Source organism: Otolemur garnettii, unplaced genomic scaffold (assembly GCF_000181295.1).
Source record: "Otolemur garnettii isolate 467f Iridium unplaced genomic scaffold, OtoGar3 scaffold00238, whole genome shotgun sequence".
Classification (NCBI taxonomy): Eukaryota; Metazoa; Chordata; class Mammalia; order Primates; family Galagidae; genus Otolemur; species Otolemur garnettii.
The window spans coordinates 1,699,794-1,716,867 of record NW_003852633.1 but is presented as its reverse complement, the minus strand read 5'-3'; positions in this window follow the sequence as shown (position 1 = coordinate 1,716,867).

Below are 17,074 nucleotides of genomic sequence, written 5' to 3'. Positions count from 1 at the left end.
AAAAAAAATGGAATTGAGGAGAAGATGGAAAAAGAAATCTAAAAAGTAGTCCAAAAATTGTCTCAAGAAATTAATGAAATTAAATACAAAGTCATCACAGATCTGGAAAAAACAAAACTCTTCCGTAGCTATCATTATCTTAATAAATATAAATGGCATGAATTCCCCACTTAAGAGGCACACGTGGCTGACTGTATAAAAAACTCAAACGGAATATTTCTTGTCTTCAAGAAATGTATCTAACCTCTACGGATAAAATAAGACTCAGAGTGAATGGCTGGAAAACAATATTCCAGGCAAATACATGGAAAATGGGAAAAAAAGCAGGGGTTGAAATCTTATTAGCAGATAATGTTGGATTAAAAAATAACAAAGAACCTATATACTGGTCAAAGAGAACTATACAAAATGAAGAGATTTCAACCATTAACATCTACGCATGCCTTTGTATCTCCTAGATATATAAAATCAACCCAAAATGATCTGAACAATATGATATCTCTCAATGCCATAATAATCAGAGATTTCAACACCTGTCTGACAGTACTGGACAGATCCTCCAAGCAGTAAATAAACAAAGAAGCAATGAACTTAAATATGATCCTAGAACAAAGGGGCTTAACAGACATATACAGAACATTTCATCCTAACAAAACTGTATACATGTTCTTCTCATCAGCCCATGAATTATTCTCCAAGATTCATCATATCTTAGGACACAGTTCTATAACTGAATACTTTAGCACCCCTCTGACAGAACTGAACAGATCCTCCAAGCAGAAACTAAACAAAGAAGCAATGGATTTAAACACGACCGAGAACAAATGGACTTAACAGACCTATACAGAACATTTCATCCTAATAAAACTGAGTACATGTGTTTCTTATCAACCCATGGACCATCCTCCAAAATGGATCATATCTTAGGGCACAAATCAAACCTCAACAACTTTAAAGAATTGAAATTATTCCTTGTATCTTCTAAGACCATTGCAGAATAAAAGTAGAAATGAACACCAAGAGAAATCTTTATTCCCACCTAAAGTCATGAAAATGAAACCACCTTATACTGAACAGCAGCTGGGTTAAGAATGAGATAAAGAAGAAAATCATTAGATTTATTGAACAAAATGATAATGAAGCAACAAGCTATCTAACCCTGTGGGATGCTGCAAAGGCTATCCTGAGAGGGAATTTTGTAGCATTAGATGCCTTCATCCAGAAAACAGAAAGAGAGAAAGTCAACAATCTCTTGGGCAATCTCAAGAAACTGGAAAAGGAAGAACAATCCAACCCTAAACCTAGAAGAAGAAAAGAAATAACCAAAATCAGAGCAGAATCATTCAGAAGATCAATGAAACAAAAAGTAGATTCTTCAAAAAGATTTATAAAATCAATCAAATGTTGGCCAGACTAATTAGAGACAGAAAAGTAATATATCTAATAATCTCAGAAACAAAAGTGGGGAAATAACAGACACCATAGAAACACAAAAGATCTTCAACAATTACTACAAAAAAAAAAAAAAAACTCTATGCCCAGAAATTTGAAAACATACAGGAAATAATGGACCAATACCTAGAAATACACCACTTTTCTCAACCAGAAGGAATGAGACAGTTTGAATAGACCTACACCAAGCATTGTAATTGCATCAACAATACAAAATCTTTCAAAAAAGAAAAGCCCTGGACCAGGTGGTTTTATACCAGAATTGAACCAAACCTTCAAAGAGGAACTAGTACCTATATTGTATAAACTATTCCAAAATATAGAGAAGAAGAGAATCCTCCCCAACACATTCTATGAAGCAGATATCACCCTGAGTTCAAAACTTGGAAAAGATTAAAAAAAAAAAAAAAGGAAAACTACAAGCAGATATCATTAATGAATATTGACACAAAAATACTCAATAAGATCATAATAAACAGAATACACTACATACTGAAAAAACATAAATCATAATCAAGGGATTATGCCCATAATCCCCTGGATATTTAGTCCAGGGATGCAAAGTTGGTTCAACATACATAAATTCATAAATGTAACTCATCACATAAATAAAATAAAAAAAACACAGACCAAGTGATTCTCTTAAAAGATGCAGAATATACATTTGACAATATTCAGCATCCTTTTCTGATAAGAATATTTAAGAAAATAGGCATAGATGAGACATTTCTTAAGCTGAGAGAGCCATCTACAACAAACCCATAACCAATAATTATATAGCATTGAGTAAAATTGAAAGAATTTACACTTAGAACTAGAAACAGACAAGGATGCCCACTACTGTCACTGCTATTTAACATAGTGTTGGAAGTCCTAACCAATGCAATAAAAAAAGAATAACAAGGGTATTCAAATGGGGACAGAAGAGGTCAAACCCTCTCTTTGTGGATGACATAATGTTATACTTGTAAACTCCCAGGGACTCAACTACAAAGCTCTTAGAAGTGATCAAGAAATATAGCAGCATCTTGGGATACAAAATCAACACCCACAAATCACTAGCTTTCATACATGCAATAACAGTCAAGCTAAAAATCAAATCAAAGATACACTACCCTTCACAGTAGCTTCAAAGAAAATGAAATATCTGGGAATACATCTAACAAAAGACATGAAAGATAGCTAACTATAAAGTCCTGAGAAAATAAACAGCAGTACAAATTAACAAATGGAAGTACATCCCATGCTTGTGGATGGGAAAAATCAATACTGCTAAAACGTCCATACTACACAAAGCAATCTAAAGATTTAATGAAATCTCCATCAAAATACCAGTGTAATACTTTAAAGAACTTGAAAAAATAGGTTCGGCACCTGTGGCTCAAGTGGCTAAGGCGCCAGCCACATACACCTAAGGTGGCGGGTTTGAATCCAGCCTGGGCCCACCAAAACAACAATGATGGCTGCAACCAAAAAATAGCCGGGCATTTTGGCAGGCTCCTGTGGTCCCAGCTACTTGGGAGGCTAAGGCAGGAGACTCACTTGAGCCCAGGAGTTGGAGGTTGCTGTGAGCTGTGATGCCATGGCACTCTACCCAGGGGGACAGCTTGAGGCTCTGTCTCAAAAAAAAAGAACTTGAAAAAATAGTACTTCATTTCAGATGGAACTAGAAAAAAACCCGAAAGACAATACAATTTTAAAAAATCAAAAACATATCTGGAGGCATCATATTACTAGACTTCAGAATATACTACAAGTCTATAGTGATGAAAAGATCATGATACTGGCACAAAAATAGAGATATAGATCTATGGAATAGAACAGCGAACCTAGAGATGAACCCAGCCATATACCTCATCTGATCTTTGATAAAAAAACAAAACTTTATGTAGGGAAAAAGAATCCCTATTTAATAAAGGTACTAAAAGAACTTGTTAGCCACATGTAAAAGATTAACGTTGGACCTACACCTCTCACCACTGATAAAAATGGACTATTTTTGGATAAAAACTTTAAATTTAATATATAAAACAATAAAAATTCTAGAAGAAAGTAGGGATGAAACTCTTGACAAAATTGGCCTGAGAACATATTTTATGAAGAGCATCCTTTTGGCAATTGTAGCAGTAACCAAAAATAAATGGGATATGATAAAGCTAAAAAGTATCTGCACAGCTAACGGTTCAACAACTAAAGCAAACAGGCAGCCTTCAGAACAGGAGTAAATATTAGTATGCTATGAAGCAGGCAAAGAGCTGATAACTAGAATCTACAGAGAATTCAAATTAATCAAGAAAATAGCAAACAACTCCATTTATAAGTAGGCAAGACACTTGAACAGAAACTTCTCTGAAGAACACAGATGAATGGCAAAAAAAAAAAACACATGAAAAAATATTCACCATCCCGAATGATCAGAGAAATGAAAATAAAAACCACCTTAAGATATCACCTAACCCCAATGAGAACAGCCCACACCACAACATATCAAAGCAGAAGATTCTGCTGTGGATGTGGAAAGAATGGGACACCTTTGCACTGATGGTGGGATTGTAAACTAATAAACCTCTATGGAAATAAGTATGGAGAATTTTCAAAATACTAAAAGTTGACCTTTCATTTGATCCTGTAATCTCATTTCTAGGTATTTACTCAGAAGAAAAAAAAAATGTCAGGCTGGGTGAGGTGGCTCATGCCTGTAATCCTAGCACTTTGAGAGGCTAAGACAGGTGGATTGTCTAAACTCCCAGGTTTGATACCAGAATGAGAAAGAATGACACCCTATCTCTAAAAATAGTCGATCAAGCATTGTGGCGAGTGCCTGTAGTCCCAGCTACTCGAGAGGTTGAGACAAGAGAATTGCTCGAGCCTAAGAGTTTAAGGTTGCTGTGAGCTATGACTGTAGGGCACTTTACCAAGGGTGACAAGCAAGACTCTATTTCAAAACAAAACCCCAAAATATGAAAAACAAAAACCAACCAGCCAAAAAACAAACAAACAAACAAAAAGAAAAAAACATTATTTTTGCACAAGGACATTTGCACTAGAATGCTTATTACAGCTGAGTTCACAATTGCCCAGATGTGGAAGTCATGCAAGTGCCCAGCAACCCATGAATGGATTATCAAACTGTGGTGTGTGTGTACCATGGAGTACTATTCAGCTATTCGAAAAAATGGAGAGTTTTTATCTTTAGTGTTTACCTAGCTGGGATAGAAACACATTCTTAGAAAGTATCACAAGAATGGAAAAACAAGTATCTAATGTACTTAATATTAATATGAAACTAATATAAAACAACTACACAACTACACAAAAGAAAAATACAAATACAGTCAAGTGGAGAGGGGGTGATATGAGGGAAAGAGAAAAAGGGAAGGAGGGAGGGTGACTGTTGGATTCTTACCTAATGTACACAATATAAAAGTGTTCAGCAACTTCCCTCAGTGAAGAGCTCAACTACAACTTGAACTTTACCTTAGAAATAACAGCATAAACATATGTACCTTCATATTAACCTGAAATTTAAAAAATACACAGTTGGAATAGGTAAAATAAGGAATATTTTTAAAAATAAAAAATATTTTTTCTATTTAAAAAATTACCAAAATAATTTTTCACAGATTTTGAAAAAATAATTTTGTACTTCATATGAAATTATAAAAGACCCCAAGTAGCCAATAAAATCATATACAATAGGTAATCCAATGCATTACTTTACCAGACTTCAAGCTATAGTACAAGGGTAAAGTAACCAAAACTTCATGGTACTGGCATAAAAACAGAGACATAGACATATGGATCAGAACCAAGAACCCAGAAATGAAACTACCCTTATATTCTGATCTGAGGGTAGACAAAACATACAATGGGAAAAAGAGTCCATATTCAATAAATGGTGCCAGGAAAACTGCATAGCCATGTAAAAGACTAAATCAGCCTCCACACCTCATGCCACTCACAAAAATTAATTCATGATGGATAAAAACTACATCTATGGCATAAAACTATAAGAGTTTTAAAAGAATATGTTGGGAAACTCTTACAGATATTGGCTTGGGCAAAGAATTTATGAATAAGGCCCACAAAGTACCCCAGAACAACAAAAATAAATGAATTGGACCTAAAAAATTAAAAAGCTTCTGCACATCTAAGGACACAAACAATAGAGAAAACAGACAACCTATAAAATGGAAGAAACTATTTGCATGCTATACATCTAATAAAGGGCTGATAACCAGAATCTAAAATGACTCAAGAAAATCAGCTACATAAATAAATAAATAAATAAATAACCACATTAAAAAGTGGACAAAAGACATGAACAGAAACTTTTCAATTGAAGAAAATCTCATGTCCAATAAACACATGAAAAAATGCTCAACATCTGTAATGATGTTGAAAATGCAAATCAAAACCACAGTGAGATTATCATTCAATAATAATGGCTCTTATCAAAAAGTTCCCAAAGAACAGATGCTGGCATATGTGGGGAGACAAAGGAACACTTACACTGAAAACTAGTGCAACCTCTGTAGAAAATAGTATGGAGAAATGTCAAAAAGCTAAAAGTATACATACCATTTAATCCAGGAACCCACTATTAGTTATTTAACCAAAGGGGGGAAAGGCGTTCACAAAAAAAAAACCCCTTTGATTTGAATGTTTATATAGCAGCATGATTAAAAATTGCAAAGATGTGAAAACAACCCAAGTGACTGTCAATACATGAGTTGATTAATAGAATGTGGTATATATTAATGAAATGTGGTATATATATAGCATATACATACTAGGCCATAAAAAGTGGTGAACTAATATTTTTGTAACAATCTGAATGAAACTGGATACCATTCTTCTAAGTGAAGTATGTCAAGGATTAAAAAAACAAACACCACATGTACCCAACACTAAATTGGAACTAGTAAATCAACAGTTATATGCACATATGGAAAACTCAACAGAAATCAAGTAGGTAGGAGGGGGAGGAGTTGGATAAATTCACACCTCATTGGCACAATATACATATTGTGAAGGGCACCCTTATAACTTTGACTAAAATGTACAAAAGCAAATTATGTAACCAAATTGTGTGTACTAAGGTACAAGAATGTCAGTGAATAACTAGAAGATTCAATGCAAAGAGGCAATCACCAAGACACATAGTTGATATGAAGTAAGGACTCCTGCAAGACATAGGTGAGAACAGAAAGTCCTTACCAAGGAATATTTAGCAGGCTATATGCGGTCTTCTAAACTGAGACTTTTTAAGCCAGGAGGGATTGATTCCCAATGTTAGTCTTCTTAAACAGAATTTTGTATCCTGAAAAAATAAGTTTCTTAAGTAGAAATAAAGACTTTTTCAGACTATCAAATGCTGAGGGAAATTGTCAAGGCCAGATAGGCCCTGCAGAAAGTACTCAGATCTTCCTTATACACTGATTAGCACAACAGGCACCCACTAGAGTAAAAACACCCCAAAACTAAAGCTCATAGCCCATATAAAATAATGGCTCAAGAGGTAAAACAAAGCAGTATGGTTCTATCCAACAGGATGAACAGAAATGCATCCCACTTAGCCATTCTCTCAATAAACACAAGCACCTTGAATTCTCCACTCAAGAGTTATAGGCTGGCTGAATGAACAAAAAAGTACAAGCCTATGGGGCTTGGTGCAGTGGCTCATACCTATAATCCTGCACTCTGGGAGACCAAGCAGGGTGGATTGTTTGAGTTCAAGAGTTCAAGACCCCATCTCTAAAAATAGCTGGGTGTCATATCAGAGACCTGTAATCCCAGCTACTCGAGAGGCTGAGGCAAGAGGATCATTTAAGCCAGGAGTTTGAGGTTGCTGTGAGCTGCGATGCCATCGCACTCTATGGTGGGTAAAAGTGAGACTTTGTCTCACACACAAAAAATAATAATAATAATAATAATAATAATACAAACCAAGTATCTATTGTCTTCAGTAAAGATAACTAATCCACAGATTCATTAAGTATCAAAATTAGGGGATTAGGAAAACAATCTTTCCATGGAAGTAGAAGTGAAAATTAAGCTGTTGTAACCAATATATCAGATAAAACAGAGTTTAAGTTAACAATAGTAAAGAAAGATAGAGGTGGTCAGTGTATAATGGTAAAGGAAGCAATTCAGCAAGAAGACATACAATCCAAAGTATTTATGCACCTAAAATAGGAGCACCCAGATTCATAAAGCAAACCCTACTAGACCTAAGCAAAGTGATAAAGAGTAGTAGCATAATTGCTGTGAACTTCAACATTCTACTGACAGATCCTGCAAGCAGAAAATAAATAAAGAAACAATGGACTTAAATAGGATGCCAGAGGAAATGGACTGATTGACATTTACAGAATATTCAATCCAAGACCACAGAATATATATTTTTCTTATCAGCCATGAAACATTCTCTGAGATTGATCACATTTTAGGACACAAAATATATTTTGAGAAATTCAAAAAAATAGAAATCATGTCATATATCTTCTTAGACCACAGTGGAATAAAATTAATAAACAAAAACACTCAGTTGTACACAAAGACACAGAAATTAAGAACCTATTGCTAAATAATATTGGTCACTGGTGAAATAAAGATGGAAATAAAATGATTTCTTGAGTTAAATTACAAAGGGGCACAAGTTGTTAACATATATGGGATTCAGCAAAAGCATGGTAGTGGGTACATAGGCTTAAATGCCTACATCATAAGACAGAAAGATTCTTTGTTTCATATGAGAGATGAATAAGAACTATAGCAAAGGATGAAGGAGAGAAGGGGAGGGGGAAAAGAAGGGAAGGAGACGGTTTGATAGAGGGAGGGTTAATGATGGGACTACACCTATGGAGCATATTGCAAGGTACAAGTCAAATCTATCAAGTATTGAACACAAATGTCTTAACACTATGATTAAGTAAATGAGGTGAAAGCTATGTTAATTAGTAGGATGTAAGCACTCCAATTTCTGCAAATAATAAGCACATTGAATCCCACAAAGGCATAAATGTATTCATGATCTATGTATCTTAATATCTTATATATCTTAATAAAAAAAAATAAAATTAATTAATTAAAAAATAAAAATAAATAAAAATGAGTTTTAAGAAAAGAAAGATCACAAATCAACAATCTAATGAATCATCTCAAAGGACTATGAGAGAAAGAGTGAACCAAAACTAAACATGCAGAAGAAAAGAAATAACTGTGGTCAGAACAGAACCAAATGAAACTGAAAACAAATAATTGAGAAGATACATCAAAGAAAAAGTTGTTTCTGATTCTACATAGTGGCTCATGCCTGTAATCCTAGCACTCTGGGAGGCTGATGTGGGTCAATTATTTGAGTTCAGGAATTTGGGACCAGCCTGAGCAAGAGTGAGATCCCATTCCTAAAAAAATACCTGGGTGCCCGTGGCTCAGTGAGTAGGGTACCAGCCCCATATACTGAAGGTGGTGGGTTCAAACCTGGCCCCGACCAAACTGCAACAAAAACATAACCAAGTGTTGTGGCAAGTGCCTGTAGTCCCAGCTACTCAGGAGGCTGAGGCAAGAGAATCACCTAAGCTCAGGAGTTGGAGATTGCTGTGAGCTGTGACACCATGGCACTCTACCAAGGGTGATAAAGTGAGACTGCCTTTAAAACAAACAAACAAACAAAAAAACAAAAAATAAAATACCTGGGTATTGTGGCATATGCCTGTAGTCCCAGCTACTTGGGAGGTTGAGGCAATAGAATCGCTTGATCCCAAGAGTTAGAGGTTGTTGTGAGCTATGACACCACAGTTCTCTACCCAGGGAAACAAAGTGAGATACTGTCTCAAAAAAAAAAAAAAAAAAAAAAAAGGAAGAAAGAAAGAAAGAAAAGAAAAAAGTTGTTTCCTTGAAAGGATAAACACAATTGATAGAACTTTCACAAGAATAACCAGAAGACACAAATAAGCTCAATTATAAATGAAAAATGAGGTATTACAACTATATCACAGAAATACAAAACATCATCTGTGAATGCTATAAAAATCTCTACACACATAAACCCAAAAACCTTTAGGGAATGGACAAATTCCTTGAAACACACAACCTCCCAAGACTCAATTAGGAAGAAACAGAAATCCTGAATAGACCAGGAATTAATAATGAAATTAAAGGCATCAATAAAAAAAAATCTTTCAACAACAACAAAAAAAGTCCTACACCAGATGGTTGTACAGCCAAATTTTATCAGACCTATAAAGAAGAATTGGTATCCATACTGCAGAAATTATTTAATAACATGGAGAAGAAAGAAATCCTACCCTAAATTATTTTATGAAGTCCTATCATCTTGACACAAAATCCAGGAAAGGATACAAAGAAAAAAAAAAAAACACTACAGATAAATATCCTTTATGGAGATAGATGGAAAATCCTGAATAAAATTCTGGCAAACCAATTCAATAGTACATCAAAAAATAATCTAACTCAACTAAATGGGCTTTGTCCCAGGGAGGCAAGGGTGGATCAACATATATAAATCCACAATTGTGATTCACCACATAAACAGAAGCAAAAACAAAGATCATATGACCATCTCATTCTATGCAGGAAAAGCAGTTGAGAAAATTCAGCATGCTTTTATGATAAAAAAATTCTTAACAAAATAGGCATAGATTAAACATATCTTGAAATTATAAAATCCATATATGAGAAATTCACAGCCAATGTGTATTGCCAACTGATTTTTGACACATCAGATGATAATATACAGTGGGGAAAAGAATCCTTATTCAATAAATGGTGTTGGAAAAACTGGATATCCACATACAGAAAACTGAAAGAAGATGTATATTTCTCATTATTCACAAAAATTAATTTAAGATGGCTAACAGACTTAATCTGAGGCATGAAACCATAAGAATTCTAGCAGAAAATGGTGTAAAAACTCTTCTAGTCTAGGCAGACAATTTATGAACAAGATCACAATGGCAATCACAGTAACAAAATTAAATACCATGTTTTGCTGTGTATAATGTGCTTCTATGTACAATATACACCCATGTTTTTTCCCCACACTTTTAAGAAAAAATATTTCTTTAAAAAAATTTTTTTTTTGAGATAGAGTCTCGCTATGTCACTCTCGGTAGAGTGCTATGGCATCACAGCACATCCAACTCTTGGTTAAGCAATTCTTAACCCACGAATCAACTCTTCTCAACTCTTGCCTCAGTCTCCCAATAGCTGGGACTACAGGTGCCTGCCACAACACCTGGCTATTTGGGGGTTGTAGTTGTCACTGTTGTTTGGCCTGGGCTGTATTTGAACGCCCCCCAGCTCCGTTGTATGTAGTTGGTGCCCTTAGCCACTGAGCCTTCTTTTTAATTTCTTAAGGGAAGGAGCTAGTGGCCACAAAATGACACTTGTTTCTTTATTGAGAGGAACAAGACATGGAGCCAGCCACTAAAGAAAAGCCAGAAGCAAGCCCAGGCAGCAAGTGAAAGTGGTCTGGATGACCTAAGCAACCAACCTCTCCCAGATATTCCCTCCAGACCCCCCTGAATTTCCACAACCTTTCTTTTCCTATTATCACCCATGTTTGCCAGTGGGAATGTGGCCACAGACATTCCACTGGGAAGTCTTGCAGGCTTATTTCCTGGGAAGTTAGTGCCTTAGAAATGGGCCAGCTGTGTGAGAGATGAAGCACTCTGTAAAGGGCAGGGGCAGGCCAGCAGGGCAGGCCGGCCAACCCCTGGTCGCTCAAACCCTAAGGCCATGTGCTCAGGTCAACTGGTCCACTCTTGCCTGCTGCCTGGGGTCATTCCTGACTTCTCTGGAGTGGCTGGCTATGCACATAATGCCTCTCACAAGAGAATGAAGCCAACACTGTGCATCCATATATGCCCTCCTTTCACCGAGGTCGTAATGCTAGCAGTAGCACTGCCACCATGGCAGGCCACTTATAAGATGTTGGCAAAGGCCGTGTTTAGCACAATCAGCTGGGCAGTCTGGAGGGTCTTGCATCTGTGGTGCCTGCACAGTGAGGGGATTGCCAAGAAATGGTTATCATGGGAGGAGCATGGTTACTATATTCCACAGTATTATTTTGTGTACAGATCTTATTTTTTACTACTAACATCTTTAACCCACAAGCATAAATAGAATAACTAAAACATGTCTATAAATATGGAATAAGTACTACACATGTATAATGCTCATCTCCTTAAAAATATTGGCAAAAGAGTGTGCATTGCACATGGCAAAATACAGTAAAGGAGACTTGGTTAAATTCAAAAGCTTATGCACAGCCAGGGAAACAATCAGGATAGAAAATAGAAAACCTACATAATGGGGGAAAGTATTTGCGTTATATATACCTGATAAAGGTCTAATAACCAAAATATACAAAAAACTCACATCAGTGAGAAAAAAAGTGTGCATTTTGCAAGGGTACATGTCAAATTTATTAATAGTAGAGTATAAATGTCTAAACACAACAATTAAATAAGTGAGGTGAATGCTATGTTAACCATTTTGATGTAAACATCCCAAATGGTATATAAAATCAGCACATTGTACCCCATAAATGCAGTAATATACACAGTTATGCTCTACTAAAAAATTAATCAACTGTATTAAAATGTGGGCAAAAGACATAAACAGAAGATTTTCAAAAGAAGATAGACTAACAGTTAATAAACACATGGAATAGTGCTCAACACCAGTAATTATGAGGGAAATGCAAATCAAAACCACATGAGATACCAGTAACACTAGTGAAAATGGCTTTATCCAAAAGTCCCCAAACAATAGATGTTGGCATGGATGCAGAGTGAAAAGAACACCAATACATTGTTGGTGGGACTGCAAACTACCACAACCTCTATGGAAAACAATGTGAAAGAACGAAAAGTAAACCTACAATTCAATTCAGCAATCCCACTACTGGGTATTTACCCAAAGGAAAGTAAGTCATTATGTCAAAAACGCACTTGCATCCAAATTACTACAGCACAATTCAAATTGTAAAGATGTAGAATCAATCCAAGTGTCCATCAATTCACGAGTGAATTAACAAAGTATGGTGGATACATATCATGGAATACTACTCAGCCATGAAAAATGACATAATCTCTTTTGTATCAATTTGGATGGAACTGGTAACCATCACCCAAAGTGAAGTATCTAAAGAATGGGGGGGGAAAAAAAGATCACATGTGCTCACTATTAAATTGGAACTAATGAATCAGCACTAACGTGCACAAATTAAAGTAAAACTCAGCAGAAATCAAGCTGGGCATGACATTTCACACCTGTAATCCCAGCACTCTGTGAGACTGAGGTGGGAGGATCACTTGAGGTCAGGAGTTCAAGACCAGCCTGAGCAAGAGCAAGGCCCCCGTCTCTGCTAAAAATAGAACAAATAGCTGGGCATTGTGGTAGGCACTTAGTGTCCCAGCTACTCAGAATTACGAGGCAGGAAGATAACTTGAGAAGTCTCAGGAGTCTGAGGTTGCTGATAGTTAGGCTGAGGCCATGGTGCTCTGGTCTGGGTGACAGAATGAGACTCTGTAAAAAACAAGACAAACAAACAAACAAAAATACCCCAAATCTTAAAAATTAAGCAGTCTGAAATTTCATGTCCCACTTTCATCATGACCTGGGGCTCCAGGTGGGGAATATGAGAGTGCTATTTGGGTCAGGAGGAAGCTGACTGGGAGAACTGGGGAATCCTCCTTCCACTGCCTTTCCTGTTTGCAATAGGGGCATTGATTGGGACTTCTCATAAGGTGTCCCTTTTGTCCAGGATCTGGGGCCATGAAGGTACATAAGGCTTATGAGGGAAGTCCACTTAGTGGGCCTGAAATTCCTTGAAATTCCTCATGTATATCTGATAAAGGTCTAATAACCAAAATATATAAAGAAGTTTTCCTGCTGTTTCATTATCTGATATTCTTTCATCTCTATCACCTATTCATATCATTGAAAACCTTGAAAGCAATTTCTACTAATTTAGGTGTATGTTCAAATCCCTGTTTAATTTTTGTAATTTTCTCCAGATGTCAGGAGGATTTGGGCTGATGAAAATCATATTTAGCATTTTAGAATTTGTTGGCACTTATTCATCACTGTCCACATACTGTTTGTATGCTTCAAAAATCTGCTCTAAGAATTCCAGGGGTCTTAGTTAGAACTCTGTCTAATTTCCTGTACTTGATGACTTTCTGCTTTGACACTCTCTTGCAGGGGCTAGTAAAGATGCAGTGTCTGGAATGCTTAAACTCAGGCCTGTCTCCATTGCTATATTCCATCCAGAGTCTGAAGTTGGCACTGACATCTGAGCAGTTTCTCTTACTGGATTGCTGGGAGAGTCAGCATGAATGTGCGCTGCTTCTCCCCTGGCCTCACCTGGGACCATTCTCCTTTCCTCTGAAGTTGATAAAGGATTAAACTTATTCTTATCATCTGCCCAAATGGGGTTGTCTGTTAACAACTGACAATATTATACAACCAACAATCAATATTCAGTATTCAAATGTTGAGGAAAACAAGTCTTCTGTTTTTCTCAGATAATACTAGTATGTGGACATGTTGTTTTTACAGTTAAATAAATCAGAGTTGGAGAATGGACTCAGATAAGCCCCATGAGTGGAGCTATGGCAGAATCAATTCCCTCTATAGGTATCCTGGGGTTATAGTGGCACTCTGACCAAACTGAGTTTCCTGCTGGGTGTGGGAGGCAAAGATCATCTTTGCTGTTCCCAGTACCTGGACCTGTAAAGGGGACCCCTGGATGAAAGGTTGAGGCATAGCTCTGACCCCTCCCTAGATTATTTTGAATTTTCTGTGAGAATTAACCATCTGTAGAGAAACTCCCACCCCTCCATAAGGTTGGGTTAGGAGAGATGGTGGTTTTTTTAAACCAGGTAATCATAATATCATTATCCTTTTCTTTCTTTTTAAATTTATGTTTGTAATTTAATTTATTAAGATCAATAACATGTAAAATTAATTTATACCATTCAAAGTCAAAAGAGCTGTTACCCATGCTAAAAATGTTTTTGACAGTTTTTATGCTTCTTTTTTATGTTTTTTTACTGAAGGGTGACATAAGTGAAGAAAACTGTGTTACTCATAAAAATGTCATATGATATGCTTTGTAAAGTTAATACACTCACATAGCTATGGTAACTAAGATTAAACAAAGAGGATATTTTCTGGAATCATCCTTTTCTTGGGGTAGAAACAACACATACTTTTTCTCATCATTAGCACTTTGTATCATAACATAACATCCCAGTTGCACCTTTTTATTTTGCCAAAGTAGCATAAAACACTACACATAGGGTATATCATTCCATTTTTCTATTCTTTTACAGAATAAGTCTAATGGCAGGGTTGTGTTATAATTGATGGATCCATTTACCCGCCACTGTTCTGAGTATTGTGGCCAAGCTGTGTTACAAAGCAAAACAGTTTCTGAGTCTGTGAGTGGATCAAAAAAAAATTTCCACTTCTTAAGGAGGCACCCCAGCGGTTGTCCTCTGCAATGGCAGATGACTTGTTTTCCAAATTGTAATGTGGCTGTAACAAATTTGTCGCTAGCTGCTGATGGGGAGTTTCCAGCAATTCTAGGAATGCTCAGTCACAGATCTAAATAAAACACAAAGAGTTCCAAAAAGGTATACAAATTTTAAGAAAGGACAAAACTGCATTAAAATTCTGCTACTCAATACATACTAACAACAAAAGATGAATACAAGTCACGTTGACTTCCGCAATTACAAGAGGTGGAATTACAAGAGGTTGTTTGAATTACTTCAGACAACACATTACTATAGTAATTCAATTCAACTTCAAACAATAATACACAGATACTGCCTCTTAATGTATGTGTACTTTTTTTTTTTTTGGCACTTTGGTATTTAATTCTACTTGATAAGAAGCCCAATGTGCCAAAGTGCAGGGCAGGGTGGGGGAGGCATTTGGCACTTTCTCCACAGACCAGCAGTTCTCAGAGAAAAGTCAGAATAGCCCAGGGAGGGAACTTGTCAGGATGTGGAACCAAACGTGGCTCTATGCTGTGTTGCTGATGGGGAACAACAAAAAAAGGGAGATTGGGGGAGGCATTTGGCGGTTTCTCCACAGACTCCAATTCCCACAGAAAAGTCCAAATAGCCCAGGGAACGGACTAGTCAGGATGTGGAACCAAATGTGGCTCCACGCTATGTTTCTGAAACGGAAGAATTTTAAACAGGGAGATCAGACAAAATGGATTGGGTGGGGGTAGGCATTTGGCGGTTTCTCCACAGACCGGAAATTCTCATAGAAAAGTCAAAACAGCCCAGGGAGAGAACTTGTCAGGATGTGGAACCAAATGTGGCTCTATGCAGTGTTGCTGATGGGGAACGAAAAAAGAGGGGGATTGGGGAAGGCATTTAGCGGTTTCTCCACAGACCGGAAATTCTCACAAAAAACGTCAAAACAGCCCAGGGAGGGAACTTGTCAGGATGTGGAACCAAATGTGGCTCTATGCAGTGTTGCTGATGGGAACGAAAATAGAAGGGAGATTGGGGGAGGCATTTAGCGGTTTCTCCACAGACCGGAAATTCTCACAAAAAAAGTCAAAACAGCCCAGGGAGGGAACTTGTCAGGATGTGGAACCAGGGTTCCTCTATGCAGTGTTGCTAATGGGGAACGAAAAAAGGGGAGGATTGAGGGAGGCATTTAGCGATTTCTCCACAGACCGGAAATTCTCACAGAAAAGTTAAAATAACCCAGGGAGGGACCTAGTTAGGCCGTGGAACTAAATGTGGCTCTACGCTATGTTGCTGAGGGGGAAGAACTTTAAAGAAGGTGAACAAAAAAAAAAAAAAAAAGGACCGGGAAGGAGGCATTTGGCGAGTTTTCCACAGATGGGCAGTTCTCACACAAAAGTCAAAATAGCCCAGGGAGGGGACTTTTGAGGATGTGTCATCAAATGCGGCCCCACGCTATGTTGCCGACGGGGAACAAAAAAACCCGGAGCGTGGGGTGGGCGGAGGCATTTAGCGTCTTCTCCACAGACCAGCATTTCTCATAGGAAAGTCGGGGAGGGACCTTGTCAGGATGTGGTACAAAATGTGGCTCCATTGCTGCGTTGGAATCAAACAAATCAAATGTTGCTGAGGGGGAAGAATTTTACAAGCAATGAACACGGGCGGCAGGAGTGGGAAGTGTGATGGTGACGCATTTGTTGGTCTCTCCACAGACCGACAACACTTATAGTAAGATCAGAACATCCCAGGGAGGGACCTAGTTAGGCTGTGGAACCAAATGTGGCTTCACGCTATGTTGCCGAGGGGGAAGAGTTTTGAAGACGGTGAACGAAAGAAACGGGGTGTGTGAGGGGGAGGCATTATAGCAGTTTCTCCACCGATTGCCAGTTCTCACAGAAAAGTTAAAACAACCCAGGGAGGGACCTTGTCGGGATGTGGAACCAAAAGTGGCTTCACTGTATGTGGCACAGGGGGAAGAATTTTAAAGAAGTGAACAAAAAAAATGGGGGCGGAGGATTTGGCTCTTTTTCCACAGACTGACAATTCTGACAGAAAAGCAAAACAAACAAACAAAAGAACCAGGGAAGGATCTC